This window comes from Triticum aestivum, chromosome 3A (genome assembly GCF_018294505.1).
Source record: "Triticum aestivum cultivar Chinese Spring chromosome 3A, IWGSC CS RefSeq v2.1, whole genome shotgun sequence".
Classification (NCBI taxonomy): domain Eukaryota; kingdom Viridiplantae; phylum Streptophyta; class Magnoliopsida; order Poales; family Poaceae; genus Triticum; species Triticum aestivum.
This window is the reverse complement of record NC_057800.1, coordinates 428,141,484-428,152,545: the sequence shown is the minus strand read 5'-3', so window position 1 is coordinate 428,152,545 and position 11,062 is coordinate 428,141,484.

Here is an 11,062-nt window from a genome sequence, read left to right as displayed (position 1 = left end):
CATCACAAAGCTCTTGTAGCTAGGTGGAAGTAGCTGGAGGATCCAGCCAATGACCGGGTCATCTGGAAGATTAACTCCCAGCTGAGACAAGCGGTTGTGCAATCCAGACATTTTGAGTATATTCTCGCTGACAGAACTGTTATCCTCCATCTTATAACTTTAGAACTTGTCGGAGACTTCATATCTCTCGACCCGGGCATGAGGTTGGAAAACCATTTTCAGCTCTTGGAACATCTCATATGCTCTATGCTGCTCAAAACGCTTTTGGAGCCCCGGTTCTAAGCTGTAAAGCATGCCGCACTGAACCAGGGAGTAATCATCACTACGCAACTGCCAGGCATTCATAACGTCTTGAGTTGCTGGGAAAATGGGTGCGTCACCTAGCGGTGCTTCAAGGACATATGCTTTCCTGGCAGCTATGAGGATGATCCTCAAGTTACAGACCCAGTCCGTATAGTTGCTACCATCGTATTTCAGCTTAGTTTTCTCTACAAACGTGTTGAAGTTGAGGGCAACATTAGCGTGGGCTATTTGATCTACAAGACATTTTGTAAAGACATTTTAGACTAAGTTCATGATAATTAAGTTCATCTAATCAAATTATTTAATGAACTCCCACTCAGATAGACATCCCTCTAGTCATCTAAGTGATACATGATCCGAATCGACTAGGCCATGTCCGATCATCACGTGAGACGGACTAGTCATCAACGGTGAACATCTTCATGTTGATCATATCTACTATACGACTCATGTTCAAACTTTCGGTCTCTCGTGTTCTGAGGCCATGTTTGTACATGCTAGGCTCGTCAAGTCAACCTAAGTGTTTTGCATTTGTAAATCTGGCTTACACCCATTGTATGAGAACGTTAGAATCTATCACACCCAATCATCACGTGGTGCTTCGAAACAACGAACCTTCGCAACGGTGCACAGTTAGGGGGAACAATTTTCTTGAAATTTTAGTGAGGGTTCATCTTATTTATGCTACCATCGTTCTAAGCGAATAAGATGTAAACATGACAAACATCACATGCAAATCATAAAGTGACATGATATGGCCAATATCATCTTGCGCCTTTGATCTCCATCTTTGAGGCGCGACATGATCACCATCGTCACCGGCATGAGACCATGATCTCCATCATCGTGTCTTCATGAAGTTTTCTCGCCAACTATTACTTCTACTACTATGGCTAACGGTTAGCGATAAAGTAAAGTAATTACATGGCGTTTTCATTGACACGCAGGTCATACAATAAATTAAGACAACTCCTATGACTCCTGCCGGTTGTCATACTCATCAACATGCAAGTAGTGATTCCTATTACAAGAACATGATCAATCTCATACATCACATATATCATTCATCACATCCTTTTGGCCATATCACATCACATGGCATACCCTGCAAAAACAAGTTAGGCGTCCTCTAATTGTTGTTGCATGTTTTACGTGGCTGCTATGGGTTTTTAGCAAGAACTTTCATACCTACGCCAAAGCCACAACGGTGATATGCCAATTGCTATTTACCCTTCATAAGGACCCTTTTCATCGAATCCGATCCGACTAAAGTGGGACAGACAGACACTCGCTAGCCACCTTATGTATCAAGTGCATATCAGTTGGTGGAACCAGTCTCACGTAAGCGTACGTGTAAGGTCGGTGCAGGCCGCTTCATCCCACAATGATGTCGAATCAATAAAATACTAGTAACGGTAAGCAAATTGAACAAATCATCGCCCACAACTACTTTGTGTTCTACTCGTGCATATAATCTACGCATAGACCTAGCTCATGATGCCACTGTTGGGGAACGTAGCAATAATTCAAAATTTCCTATGTGTCACCAAGATCAATCTAGGAGATGCTAGCAAAGAGAGAGAGGGAGTGCATCTTCATACTCTTGAAGATCACTAAGCGGAAGCGTTACAAGGAACGCGGATGATGGAGTCGAACTCACGGCGATTCAAATCGCAGAAGATCCAATCTAGCGCCGAACGGACAGCGCCTCCGCATTCAACACACATATAGCCAGGGGACATCTCCTCCTTCCTGATCCAGCAAGGGGAGAGGAGAAGTTGAGGGTGATCTTCGGCAGCACGACGGCGTGGTGGTGGATCTTGCACTTCTTCGGCGGGGCTTCGCCAAGCACTACAGAGGAGGAGGAGGTGTTGGAGAGGGGGAGGGCTGCGCCAGGGGAAGGGTGTGGCTACCATCCCACCCCCCTCTATTTATAGGGTGAAGGGAGAGGGGGTCGGGCCCCCTTAGATGCATCTAGAGGAGGGCGGCGGCCAAGGGGGGACTTGCCCCCCATGTCAAGTGGGAGGCGCCCCCACCCCCTAGGGTTTTCAACCCTAGCCACCTTGGGACCTTGGGGGGCGCACCAGCCCACCAGGGGCTGGTTCCCACCCTTGTTAAGCCCACTTGGCCCACCGAGTCAGGTGGCCCCACCCAGTGGACCCCCAGACACCTTTTAGTGGCCCCGGTACAATACCGATAACCCCCGGAACCATTCCGGTGACTAAAACTGGACTTCCCATATATAATTCTTCACCTCCGGACCATTCGGAACTCCTCGTGATGTCCGGGATCTCATCCGGGACTCCGAACAACCTTCAGTAACCACATACTATTTCCCATAACAACTCTAGCATCACCGAACCTTAAGTGTGTAGACCCTACGGGTTCGGGAACCATGCAGACTGGACCGAGACATCTCTCCGGCCAATAACCAACATCGGGATCTGGATACCCATGTTGGCTCCCACATGTTCCACGATGATCTCATCGGATGAACCATGATGTCGAGGCTTCAATCAATCCCGTATACAATTCCCTTTGTCTATCGGCATGTTACTTACCCAAGATTCGATCATCAGTATCTCTATAACTCGTTTAATCTCGTTACCGGCAAGTCTCTTTACTCGTTACATAACACATGATCATGTGGCTAACTCCTTAGTCACATTGAGCTCGTTATGATGATGCATTACCGAGTGGGCCCAGAGATACCTCTTCATCATACAGAGTGACAAATCCCAGTCTCGATTCGTGCCAACCCAACAGATACTTCTAGAGATACCTGTAGTGCACCTTTATAGCCACCCAGTTATGTTGTGACGTTTGGTACACCCAAAGCATTCCTACGGTATCCGGGAGTTGCACAATCTCGTGGTCTAAGGAAATGATACTTGACATTAGAAAAGCTTTAGCAAATGAACTACACGATCTTGTGCTACGCTTAGGATTGGGTCTTGTCCATCACATCATTCTCCTAATGATTTGATCCCGTTATCAACGACATCCAATGTCCATGGTAAGGAAACCATGACCATCTATTGATCAATGAGCTAGTCAACTAGAGGCTTACTAGGGTCATATTACAATCTATGTATTCACACGTGTATTACGGTTTCCGGTTAATACAATTATAGCATGAACAATAGACAATTATCATGAACAAGGAAATATAATAATAGCCACTTTATTATTGCCTCTAGGGCATATTTCCAACATTTTGTTGCCGAGTTAGGGCACTAAAGATCTGAACTAACGATTTCCATCGTTTTGTCGTCTAGTTCATTGAGTTCATCACTAGGGTAATTAAATGCTAATTTTTACTACCCAATTTGATCTTCACTCCACTCAAAAATCATCAAGTGTTGTTTTTACCACTCTTTCAATTCTTCAGCACTTCCATTTGGCCAATCTTGGATACTTCATCTAAGTTGTGCTTAAAAAGTAGATTCCTCAATTGTGCAAATTGCCTAAATATGTACAACTCTAAAACCTAGGTCAAGAACACTTAGTGAATTCATCAAGACGATAAGGGTTAATTTCCTCAACTAGTGTATTTTGAAAAACTTCTAAGAACGCATGTGACTCTTCCCAGTTTCCTCACTACTATACTCTATTCACAGGTACAAATGCCAACGAATCTCTTGGTTCTCATCAACTTAATTCATTTGCAGTGTTGCTAGAGGAGAATCTTCAAACTTCTTCGGAGTCATCAAAAGCTCAAAATCCTAAGTTGAAGAAAATGGTTGAAAGAAAAAGGCCTCCAAAGGGAGGAAAGAGGAACAAATAGCTTTCACATTGCAACATGGGCTCTAGACTAGATGAGTGAAGTCACTCTTTATAAATATCACGTGTTGATGAACTTCTTCATGCTCTACCAGTTGACTCACCCCATGAAGAAGCCAAGAAGATCTATCAGGAACCTGAGTTGCCAAATCATCTGATGTAAGTGTTAATGAAGCCATTGGCTGGAGGAGAAGCTCCAAGGACAACCTTATTGGTGAAGGATTTGCTTTATGTGCCTCGAACAGTCTACCGTATTCTGGCCAAGACCCTCAGCCTCATCAAAGGTCACAACTCCAACACTGAAGAAGTTGTGGGAGTCATGAAGAATCTGCTATTCCACATCATACATGGTACTCCCATCAACATCCATGATTTCTTCATGAGGACATTGGTCATAGTGGCCCGATAACCTTTTGATATGAAACCATATGCCCAATGGATCGTTAGATTCATCAGATCCCAGTCTTCAATTCATTACAAGGATGATTGTCAGAATCATCTCACCTATCTGTTGCAAATAGAAGTTCTTCAGAGCACCATATCCTCAGTTCCTGACAAGGGAAAGGCTATCATAGATGAAGGAATTCGTCCCCTTGATGGACAATTTCGTCATCCTGTCTCTAATTCCACTTGTGATGAAACTGCCAGCCAGGACACTGCTGCAAATGCTTCAAGGCCATCTCCTCCATCTGAAGCACCACGTGGCATGGCTGATGATACGTCTCCAAAGTATCTATAATTTTTGATTGTTCCATGCTATTATATTATTTGTTTTGGATGTTTATGCGCTTTATTATGCACTTTTATATTATTTTTGGGACTAACCTATTAACCCAGAGCCTAGTGCCAGTTTATGTTTTTTCCTTGTTTTAGAGTATCGCAGAAAAGGAAAATCAAACGGAGTCCAATTGACCTGAAACTTCACAGAACTTATTTTTGGACCAGAAGAAGCCCACGGAGTATCGAAGATGGACCAGGAGAGTCCCAGGCTGCCCACGAGGGTGGGGGGTGCCCCCCTGGGCGCGCCCCCTGCCTCGTGGACATCCCGGAGGTCCACCGACATACTTCTTCCTCCCATATATACCCATATACCCTAAAAACTTCGGGGAACACAATAGATCAGGAGTTCAGCTGCCAGAAGCCTCCATAACCACCGAAAACCAATCTAGACCCGTTCCGGCACCCTGACGGAGGAGGCAATCCCTCTCCGGTGGCCATCTTCATCATCCCGGCGCTCTCCGTGACGAGGAGGGAGTAGTTCTCCCTCGGGGCTGAGGGTATGTACCAGTAGCTATGTGTTTGATCTCTCTCTCTCTCTCGTGTTCTTGAGGTGATACGATCTTGATGTATCGCGAGCTTTCCTATTATAGTTGGATCTTATGATGTTTCTCCCCCTCTACTCTCTTGTACTGGATTGAGTTTTCCCTTTGAAGTTATCTTATCGGATTGAGTCTTTAAGGATTTGAGAACACTTGATGTATGTCTTGTGTGGGATACCTGTGGTGATAATGGGGTATTCTATGATCCACTTGATGTATGTTTTGGTGATCAACTTGCGTGTTCCGTGACCTTGGGAATCTATGCATAGGGGTTGGCACACGTTTTCGTCTTGACTCTTCGGTAGAAACTTTGGGGCACTCTTTGAGGTTCTATGTGTTGGTTGAATAGATGAATCTGAGATTGTGTGATGCATATCGTATAATCATACCCACAGATACTTGAGGTGACATTGGAGTATCTAGGTGACATTAGGGTTTTGGTTGATTTGTGTCTTAAGGTGTTATTCTAGTACGAACTCTATGATAGATTGAACGGAAAGAATAGCTTCATGTTATTTTACTACAGACTCTTGACTAGATCGAACAGAAAGGATAACTTTGAGGTGGTTTCATACCCTACCATAATCTCTTCGTTTGTTCTCCGCTATTAGTGACTTTGGAGTGAATCTTTGTTGCATGTGGAGGGATAGTTATATGATCCAATTATGTTATTATTGTTGAGAGGACTTGCACTAGTGAAAGTATGAACCCTAGGCCTTGTTTCAACGCATTGCAATACCGTTTATGCTCACTTTTATCATTAGTTACCTTGCTGTTTTTATATTTTCAGATTACAAAAACTATTATCTACTATCCATATTGCACTTGTATCACCATCTCTTCACCGAACTAGTGCACCTATACAATTTACCATTGTATTGGGTGTGTTGAGGACACAAGAGACTCTTTGTTATTTTGTTGCAGGGTTGCTTGAGAGAGACCATCTTCATCCTACGCCTCCTACGGATTGATAAACCTTAGGTCATCCACTTGAGGGAAATTTGCTACTGTCCTAGAAACCTCTGTACTTGGAGGCCCAACAATATCTATAAGAAGAAGGTTGTGTAGTAGACATCAAGCTCTTTTCTGGCGCCGTTGCCGGGGAGGTTAGCGCTTGAAGGTATATCTTTAGATCTTGCAATCAAAACTTTTTGTTTCTTGTTTTTAGCACTAGTTTAGTTTATAAAAGAAAACTACAAAAATTGGAATTAAGTTTGCCTCGTACGCTTCATCTTTTTAGTATCTTTCGTGTGTATGATGGAAAGGAAAATTGTGCCAAAGTGTTAGAAGAAGAATGCATTAAAATGTTTGGCACTAAATTTTTGAATGATGAGCATGATTGCAATGTTGTTAGTATGAACTCCTTGAATATCCATAGTACTAATGATGATTGCACTAGTTATGATGAAAATGTCTCCTATAAACATGTCAATTTTTGTGGAGTGCATTGGGTTTGCAAGTACACACCAAATAGGGAAGATAGATATTGCAAGAGGCATAAGCATTTAGAAACTAAATTGTTGCAAGAAAGGCTAGATGTTTGTGCTGAAAGATTCAATATTTATCGCCATCCTTGTGAACTTTGCAATGAACATGGTCATTTAAAGCTCCAATGCTATTTGTTTCATGATCAAGCCATGTCCAAAAATTGTGATAACTTGATTACCCTTGAGTATCATAAAGAGCTTAGTCTTATTTTGGGTTATGAAGAAATGAAATGTATAACTGAGGGTATTCCAAAATTTAATCTCAATAAATTTCTTGATTTTGATCTAGAGGAAATTTATATGGGTTGTGCGGTGAATTGCATTAAAAACCCTTATATTGCCAATTACATAAAGAAAAGAAAACAAATAGAATATGAATAGAATACTAACGAAAGGGAAGAGACTTCCCAGTATCCTCCTATTATTTCTTATGATGAATCAGGTAACGAGGAGGAGCCTTCTATTCAACCAATCTCATTAATAAGGAGCTCCAAAAAGAGGATTGAACCCACACATGATGTGGTGAAGAAGAAGAAAAGAAAAAGGAAGAGAGGTAAAAAGATATCTCTCCCAAATAATGTTGCTCCTATTACTGTTGTGCCTCATGAAAATATAATTGTGGAAGATGATGCACTTGATGATGATCTCGTTATGCCTATTGCTTGTTGTGATTATTATGATTGGGAAGATAATGATACTTCTTATGATCTTGAAAATCTTTTTGGCACTTTCTTGGAAGAATATGATAATTGCTATACTATTGGTGCTATCCATAATATTAATGATGAGAGTGATTATGCTTATGATATGAAATGGAACAAGCTTGGGGATGCTATGTTTGATGAAGATGATGTTTTTGAGAATATATTTGCTGCAATTAATGTTAGTCCCAAGCTTGGGGATGCTATGTTTAATGAAGATGATATTTCTAGTCTCCCAAGTTTTGATATGCAAATTTATTATGATAATAGAATGCCTCCTACTTATCATGATTATATTGATGAAAGTGTATTTGGAGAGGTCATGACTTTATTTAGTAATGATTCCACTATCTTGGAAGAGGTTTCAATCGATTATGATGAGAACAAAGTTGCTACTTATGATGATTATTGTGATGATACTTATGCTATAAAAAGTAGTGATGATTACATTTATAAAACTTGTCGTGGTTATGATTACCCCTTTTCTGCACATTCCCTTTTAATATGGAAACAATTTATAGTATTCGAGTTTCTTATGATACTCCCACTATTCCGAATGAGAAGAATTTTGCTTATACGGAGAGTAATAAAATTTCTATGCTCGTAGATCATGAAAAGAATGCTTTATGTGATAGTTATATTGTTGAATTCATTCATGATGCTACTGATAATTATTATGAGTGAGGAATATATTCTTATAGGAATTGCAATTATATCAAGTTTCCTCTCTATGTGCTTAAAGTTTTGAAGTTATGCTTGTTTTACCTTCCTATGCAAGTTGATTCTTGTTCCCACAAGTTGTTTGCTCACAAAATCCCTATGCATAGGAAGTGGGCTAGAATTAAATGTGCTAGTCATATTCTTCATGATGCTCTCTTTATGTTTCAATTCTTATCTTTTAAGTGAGCATCATTGAAATCATCATGCCTAGCTAGGGGTGTTAAACGATAGCGCTTGTTGGGAGGCAACCCAACTTTATTTTTGTTGCTTGATTTTTGCTCCTGTTTAGTAATCAATAATTTATCTATCCTCAGTTATGATTTAGTTTTTATGTTTTAATAAGTGTTTGTGCCAAGTAGAACCGTTGGGAAGACTTGGGAAAAGTCTTTTTGATCTTGCTGCAAAAAACAGAAACTTTAGCGCTCACGAGAATTGCTGCCATTTTTTATTGGAGAGTGATATTTAGTTAATTAATTTTTCAGATGATTAATAGACAAATTCCTCATGTCCACCAATTTATTTGAGAATTTTATGAGTTCCAGAAGTTTGCGTTAGTTACAGATTACTACAGACTGTTCTGTTTTTGACAGATTCTGTTTTTCATGTGTTGTTTACTTATTTTGATGAATCTATGGCTAGTAAAAGAGTTTATAAACCATAGATAAGTTGGAATACAGTAGTTTTAACACCAATATAAATAAAGAATGAGTTTATTACAGTACCTTGAAGTGGTGTTTTGTTTTCTTTCGCTAACGGAGCTTGCGAGTTTTCTATTAAGTTTTGTGTTGTGAAGTTTTCAAGTTTTGGGTAAAGATTCAATGGACTATGGAATAAGGAGTGGCAAGAGCATAACATTGGGGATGCCCAAGGCACCCCAAGGTAATATTCAAGGACAACCAAAAGCCTAAGCTTGGGGATGCCCCGGATGGCATCCTCTCTTTCGTCTTCGTTCATCGGTAACTTTACTTGGAGCTATATTTTTATTTACCACATGATATGTGTTTTGCTTGGAGCGTAATTTTATTTTATTTAGTTTTGCTTGATGTTTGAATAAAATACCAAGATATGAAATTCTTAAATGTTAGAGAGTCTTCGCATAGTTGCATAATTATTCAACTACTCATTGATCTTCACTTATATCTTTTGGAGTAGTTTGTCATTTGCTCTAGTGCTTCACTTATATATTTTTAGAGCACGGTGGTGGTTTATTTTATAGAAATAATTGATATCTCATGCTTCACTTATATTATTTTGAGAGTCTTTTAGAACAGCATGGTAATGTGCTTTGGTTATGAATTTAGTCCTAATATGATGGGCATCAAACTTTCATATGAAGTGCATTGAATACTAAGAGAAGTTTGATACTTGATAATTGTTTTGAGATATGGAGATGGTGATATTAGAGTCATGCTAGTTGAGTAGTTGTGAATTTGAGAAATACTTGTGTTGAAGTTTGTGATTCCCGTAGCATGCACGTATAGTGAACTGTTATGTGATGAAGTCGGAGCATGATTTGTTTATTGATTGTCCTTCTTATGAGTGGCGGTCGGGGACGAGCGATGGTATTTTCCTACCAATATATCCCCCTAGGAGCATGCACATAGTACTTTGTTTCGATAACTAATAGATTTTTGCAATAAGTATGTCAGTTCTTTATGACTAATGTTGAGTCCATGGATTATACGCACTCTCACCCTTCCACCATTGCTAGCCTCTCTAATACCGCGCACCTTTCACTGGTATCATAAACCCACCATATACCTTCCTCAAAACAGCCACCATACCTACCTATTATGGCATTTCCATAGATATTTCGAGATATATCGCCATGCAACTTTCCACCGTTCCGTTTACTATGATACGCTCCATCATTGTCATATTGCTTTGCATGATCATGTAGTTGACATTGTATTTGTGGCAAAGCCACCGTTCATAATTCTTTCATACATGTCACTCATGCATCATTGTTATCTCGGTACACCGCCAGAGGCATTCATATAGAGTCATACTTTGTTCTAGTATCGAGTTGTAATCTTTGAAGTTGTAAATAAATAGAAGTGTGATGATCATCATTAATAGAGCATTGTCCCAAAAAAAAAGAGAAATGCCAAAAAAAGAAAAGAAAGGCCAAATAAAAAAGGCAAAAAAGAGAGGAAAGGCCAAATAAAAAATAAAAAAATAAAAGGGACAATGCTACTATCCTTTTTTCCACACTTGTGCTTCAAAGTAGCACCATGATCTTCATGATAGAGAGTCTCTTGTTTTGTCACTTTCATATACTAGCGGGAATTTTTCATTATAGAACTTGGCTTGTATATTCCAACAATGGGCTTCCTCAAATGCCCTAGGTCTTCGTGAGCAAGCAAGTTGGATGCACACCCACTTAGTTTCTTTTTGTTGAGCTTTCATATATTTATAGCTCTAGTGCATCCGTTGCATGGCAATCCCTACTCACTCACATTGATATCTATTGATGGGCATCTCCATAGCCTATTGATACGCCTAGTTGATGTGAGACTATCTTCTCCCTTTTTGTCTCCTCCGGAACCACCATTCTATTCCATCTATAGTGCTATGTCCATGGCTCACGCTCATGTATTGCGTGAAGATTGAAAAAGTTTGAGAACATCAAAAGTATGAAACAATTGCTTGGCTTGTCATCGGGGTTGTGCATGATTTAAATACTTTGTGTGGTGAAGATGGAGCATAGCCAGACTATATGATTTTGTAGGGATAACTTTCTTTGGCC